Here is a 6388-nt window from a genome sequence, read left to right on the forward strand (position 1 = left end):
ACGCTCCCAGGCGGCTCCGCCACACCGCTGGAGTCCGACTCCAAGCGGAGAAGGCGCTCTGGGAGAATTCTGTCCTGGGAGAGAGGTTTGAGGGCCTGGCTACCATTCCTTTGTTACACCTGAAGGGGGGCCTGCGATGTCTCACTCTAGTGCTCACCTGGACCCCGCCTATTACAGAAGGTAAAACTGAAGTGGAGAGAGGGGGTAAAGACTCCCCCCAAAGCCAGAACTAGACCCCCTGGCCGCTAGTCTGGCCTTTCTCTTAAAAACCTGGAGAGTTTGGCTAGCTTTTGATGCGCATTCACCGCAATAGATTCACTTGGTTTTCTCACAGCAAGCGAACTCCGAGGAAAATTCCAAGAACGCTACAGAGTTTGGGTAGAGAGGGTCTTGTGGGAGTGGGAGCCCTGCAGCCTTGTAGTTCTGGGGTTCCCGATGGGGGCTTTCGCTCCCAGGAAACAGATCCTCCTGGGCAGCACCCCTGCCTGGCAAGTCCAAGAAGCAGGTATTTATGAAAGATTTGTGTGTAGAGTTCATGTCAAGGGAAGATTTGTCTCCCTTAGGATATTAAGTGGAGGGAGGCCTGTCGGGAATAGTGTGCCATGATCAGACATATTTTAAAAAACTTCTTTCCTAGTAATTTAGCCTTTTACAGGTGGTAAGAAAGGTCAGTGATGCTACCCTAAGATGATAACCCTGTAGTTGGAAGCCAGCATGCTCTATGAGCACCAGAGAGCTCAGCTATTCCTGAGTCTGAGAGGGAAGGACTGGGGCGGCAGAGGAAGGCCCACACCACAATGGCACTCCCTCTAAACCAGCTAAATTTCCTGAACAGAACTACATTGCTAAGCTTGGTGGCTGATTGCATTTCTGGCAGATTTGTCTACTCTTTCTAACAATGAGTAAAACCAGGTTGAGGAAGATGTAAAAACAGTTCCGAAATTTAGGTCCCAAGCCTACCTGGCTTCTTTCCAGCTGAACAAGTCATTACTCTGACTTGGCCTTGGCTTCCCCATCTGAACAGTGGGGATAGTGGTACCTGCCTTGCAGGGGTGCTGTGATAAATGCACTCAACCTAGTGTCTGTACATTTGTCCACAGAAGCGCTCATGTGGTCTGGAATGGCCCTTGGTTAATTTCCAGAGGAGATGGGCGTCCCCTTTTGTTTGTCTTTATCACTTTTCTGCTGGAAAGCAGTGCTACTAGAGGGGACAATGTGAATTTTCACGCTTTTATTAAAAATTGGTTTTTGTTTTGGCCTTGCGTGTCAGGAACAAAATCTTCTGTCTGATATGGCGGAGCTGTTTTAATCCAAGCCACATAACTGGTGAACAGCCCAGGAACAGGAACATCAGGTAATCCTGAAGGCTGAGAGAGGCCCAGTCTTCGTTTTGAGCTGGATCAGTATCTATGGCAGCAGATGACCTTCTCTAGGGTTTCAGGCAGAGGTGGGGGCTTCCTGGCTTTGTCTGTAGCAGCAGGGAGGCTGCCACAGAGGGAGGAGTCAAAGTCCCCCTTGGGGAGCCAAGTTCACTGCAAACTTGTGCTGCCATTGCTTGCATCCTGGAAACCCGAATCCTGCCCACTTTCCCAGCACATGCCAAGGACTCCAACCCCTTGCCCTTGTTCAGAGGGACAACCACAGTTCTAGATTGATTTGCTATCTTTTCAGACACTTGGGATGTGAGAAGATAAGAAAATTATTTTCAGTCTTGTTTACAGCTGTGTTGCCAGCAGTAGAAGAAGCACCGAGCACAGGGGAGAGGCTCAGTGGGGTTTTTTTGTTGTTGTTTGTTTATTTGTTTTGTCTTTTTAGGGCTCTACCTTCAGCATATGGAGGTTCCCAGGCTAGGGATCAAATTGGAGCTGCACCTGTTGCCACAGCCACAGGAACTCAGGATCCAAGCCGAGTCTTCTACCTACACCACAGCTCACAGCAGTGCCTGATCCTTTAACTAACTGAGCGAGGCCAAGGATCTAACTCACAGCCTCATGGATACTAGTTGGGTTTGTTACCACTGAGCCACAGAGGAGCTCCTCTCAGTGTTTGTTGATTGGACAAATTTGCCTGTTAGTTAATAGCTCTGGCTAGCCACCATTTATTTAGTACTTTCCACATGCGAAGTGTTTTACACACATCACCTCTGCTTTTCTCAACAATCTCAGGCTCAGAGAGGGTGAGTAACCTACCTGAGGCCCCACAGCAGCTGATGACAAAGCCAGAATGTCAATCCAGTCTCCATTGACTCAAAAGTTTGTGCTCTTTAAAGAACTAATGGTATCTTGGGAGTTCCCACCATGGCTCAGCAGTTATCGAAACTGAGTAGCATCCATGAGGACTCGGGTTCACTCCCTGGCCTTGCTCAATGGGTTAAGGATCTGGTGTTGCTGTGAGCTGTGGTGTAGGCTGGAGACGTGGCTCGGATCCCACATTGCTGTTGGCTGTGGCGTTGGTGGTAGACTTCAGCTCTGATTGGCCCCAAGCCTGAGAACCTCCATGTGCTGCGGGTGTGGCCCTAAAAAGACAAAAGGCACACACACACACAAGAACTAGTGGTATGTTTTTTTTTTTTAGGCTATACCTGTGGCATGTGGAAGTTCTGGAACCAGGGATTGAATCTGAGACACAGCTGCTATCCATGCCACATTCTTAATCCACTGTACCACAGAGGGAACTCCGGTATCTTATCTTTTGAAGGTTGTGTTCCAAAGTGTGTGCATAAGTTAAAATAATATAATTCTTTTTTAATTCTATTTTATTTTGAGAAAAACTTTTTTGGTTGAATTTCTTTTTAAAAATATGTATTATAAATGTATTATAACAGCATTAGACAAAGGTTGGGAAACAGTGAAGGAAACCCCAGCTACCTGATTCTTCTCTATATTTGCATCGTTATTCTTTGACGCAATCTTTATATTCTCTAAATGCGCAACTAATACTCTGGAAGAAAGGAACTTATATTAAAGTCCCACCACCTTTAGCAACCATTATCACTTTGTGCTCTTCCCTTCAGCCCAGCAGGAATCCAGAGGACCAGCCTGGAGCAGAGGGCACTAAACACACAGTTGCTGGTGGAGTGAGTGGTCTGAAAACCCTGCCCGAGTAGCACAGACCTGTTGTAGCTCCCAGCCTCTTCCCTTTCCCTCAGCCCCTCTATTCCAAGCATATTGGCTTCCTTGCTGTTCCTGGAACACACCAAGCAAATCCAGCCTCAAGGCCTTTGTCGGTGCTATTTCCCCTGCCTGGGGCACCGTTCTATCTGTCTTGCTTGCTTCCTCCCTTCCCTCAGATGTCTGCTGAGAGGTCAGCTCCCCAGAGAGGCCTTTCTGGACCATTCCTGTAAAACAGCACCCATTCCCAGCATCCCCATCTCTCTCCATCCGCTTCTGCATTGTTCAGTGTCTTCCTGGTACTTATCATCAACCGACACACTGTATGTTTTTCTTCTTTGTTTAGTGTCTCTCCCCTTCTTTGGAACGCCTGCTCCCCCAAAGCAGGGCTTTATCTGTTTTGTTCAATGGAACAGTGTGTGTCATATCATAGGGTTCGGTAACTAGCTGACGAGGGAGCCAGTGAATTCAATAGACCAGGCTGACCCAGCAGGCAGGATTTGGGCCACAGTCGGGGGGTGGGGGTGAGATGGACAGAGCCACACCAGTTCCTCAGCAACAAGAGCCATGCAGCCCACTTGGCCTTGCCCTGCCCAGGCTGGCAGAGGAGCCAGGCCCCACCAGGAACTCTGGCGGGGCAGAGTTTGGCCTGGAAAGCTGAATTGGTCTCACAAACCCTGACACCCAGAAGCACTGAAGGGCATGAACCAGGGCAGGCTGAATGACTAGGAAGAATGTCCCAGATGAGCCTAGACTTTATCAATTTAGGGAAGAAAGGCAAATGAAATGCCTTTTACCTCTCCAAGTCCTATCATTTTTATCAAACACATGGAAGACTTTGATAAATCTCTGTTTTGTCTGTAAAATAAAAACAGCAAGGTTTTCTAGCTGGACTGGATTGTTAGGAAACAATCATGAAGTCTTCAAAGACCGTAATCAGTAATGATGTCCAGTCATTTTGCTCTCTTCAGGGCCTGCATCCCTCCCAGGTGTTAGCTAATTTTTCCTCCTGCTGCCTGTTGAAGTTATACTTGACAACAAGATCTCTCTGGGTTATTTGAATTCCTTTTATCCAACGACCTCAGAATGCCACAGGTACAGTGCTTCGTTAATTCTCTCTTGTTATGTAGGTGGAACGCAGATAATCTTACCACACGCTGTAGACTGAGAGGTAAGCAAGCAGCACAAAAGGATCCTAAAAATAGGACAGAGAAAAGAGGGGCTTAGAAACCAATGGTTCAGCGATACCAGAGTCGCCGCCAGTGCAGGTTGTGGTAGTCGTGTTGGCGTGTGTGTGATGGGAGGGGCAGTAGGATACAGGGGAAGAATTCTTTCCACGCCTGTCTCCCTGCGAAATCCCATTCCTTGGATGGGAAGCTTGACTGATCACAGAAGCAGCTGAGGTGCTGGGCCTCTGTGGTGGAGGCTGGGGAGGGCTGGTCGCCCTCGGCGTTCGTTCGGGTGATTAGAGCTGGGTAGTCCTGTGCCCTCTGCTTCCACGCTGCTTTGTGATCTCCCCGGGTGTCTCAGCCAGACCCCCAGGGCGTGGACGTTTACCCTTCCTGACCACTGTGGTGGGAAGGGAGCTTTCCCTCCTCACACTTCGGGCAGCAATTACAGCCCGCACAATTCATTTGGCAATTAATCGTGGGCTGCCTTGGGACAAGGCGGCTGTTGCCAGCTCAAGCTGTTCCTAGGACTTAATTATGTCTGGTGCGTTCGTTGTTTGCCCGTGGTGCGTGGTGGGCTGGGCCCCTGCTGGTATTTCTTTTCTCTCCAGAGACCCAAACATCACGCTGAGCTTCTGGTAAGGTTTCAGCAAAGAGGTTTTGAGGAAATGGAAGCTTTTGCTGTTATGGAGAGATGGAGAGGGTCTAAGAGAGGGCAGGGAGGATGAAAATGGTGCCTGGGTGATACTTGTACGAAATAACTTGAAGGGGACAGAAATCCTGGGCTTGGCCTTGCAGTGGTACTTTCATCAGACGATAACTGCCCCTTAACACTTACTTCGCTGCAGGCTCTGTGTCAAGCAGGTGAAGTGCATCCCACCATAGTCTCCTGAGGAAAAGATTACTGTGGCCATTTTATGGATGAGGGAAACTGAGGCTCAGGGAGATTAAGTCCCTTGTTCAAAACCACAGTAGTGGAACCAAAATTCAAACCTGGTCTGACAACCTCATTCTTAATTATAGCCTGCTAAGTGGCCCCCACTGTCACCAATAACCTTGTGAATTGGAGGTTATCTTCCTGGTTTTTCTTTTTTCTTTTTTTTTTCTTTTTTGGCTTTTTTTAGGAGCCATACTCATGGCATATGGAAGTTCCCAGGCCAGGGGTTGAATCAGAGCTGTAGCTGCTGGCCACAGCCACAGCCACAGCAACTTGGGATCTGAGCCACATCTGAGACCTATACCACAGCTCATGGCAACGCCAGATCATTTACCCACTGAGGGAGGCCAGAGATTGAACCTGTGTCCTCATGGATGCTAGTCAGGTTCGTTACTGATGTGCCATAACGGGCACCCCTGTCGTCCTATTTTAATGATGAGGAAGCAGGTGCTGGGTGGCTGGGCCTCTGGCAAAGGATGGATCATCTGCCTCTCTTCCTGAGTTCCAATTCTCTCTAGGCTGCGCTTGGCCCCAATTCATGAATTCCACCAGTACTGAAATTCTTGGGGGTGTTTTCCCAATAAGGTGCATCCTTACAGATGGAGCCCTGGGTTGTGGTTCCCCACATCCACTGCTCTGCCTCCAGGGCCACCAGGGCACCTGGTACAGAGCAGGTGCCCCGTACATGGTGGTTGAGAACATGGGATTTGGCAAGGACTGCTCAGCTGGACAGACATCCAGCCTGGAGCTCCTGAGATACCTGGGGGCCTTCAGGTATGACATTGACGGATTCTAAGATAATGTAGTCACAAGTTACTTGGAGAAGTATTCAAGAGATATTGACTAAACCACACTGATGGAGACAGCAGAGTAGTTTCTGTGAAAAAACCGTCACGTGAGTATCTGTCAGATGAATCTAGCTGAAATTATCCTTTAAAAACATTTGGTGGGGGGTAATATGGTGATATGTGTTTCTAAAACTTTGATGCTGGTTTAATTTCTTTTGGAAAGACAACCCTAAAGCAAATGATATTTTGTGATTCTTGTATCCATCTTATAAAAAATTAAAATGTCATTTAGCATTTCCAGTTGTAAATCCTGAGATTTCAATATGGCAAATGCGGGAGATAGAGCTGGGTCATCAGAGCCAAGGCAGCTGAATGTTCCCTGTC

The sequence above is a fragment of the Sus scrofa genome, chromosome 13, assembly GCF_000003025.6.
Source record: "Sus scrofa isolate TJ Tabasco breed Duroc chromosome 13, Sscrofa11.1, whole genome shotgun sequence".
Taxonomy (NCBI): Eukaryota; Metazoa; Chordata; class Mammalia; order Artiodactyla; family Suidae; genus Sus; species Sus scrofa.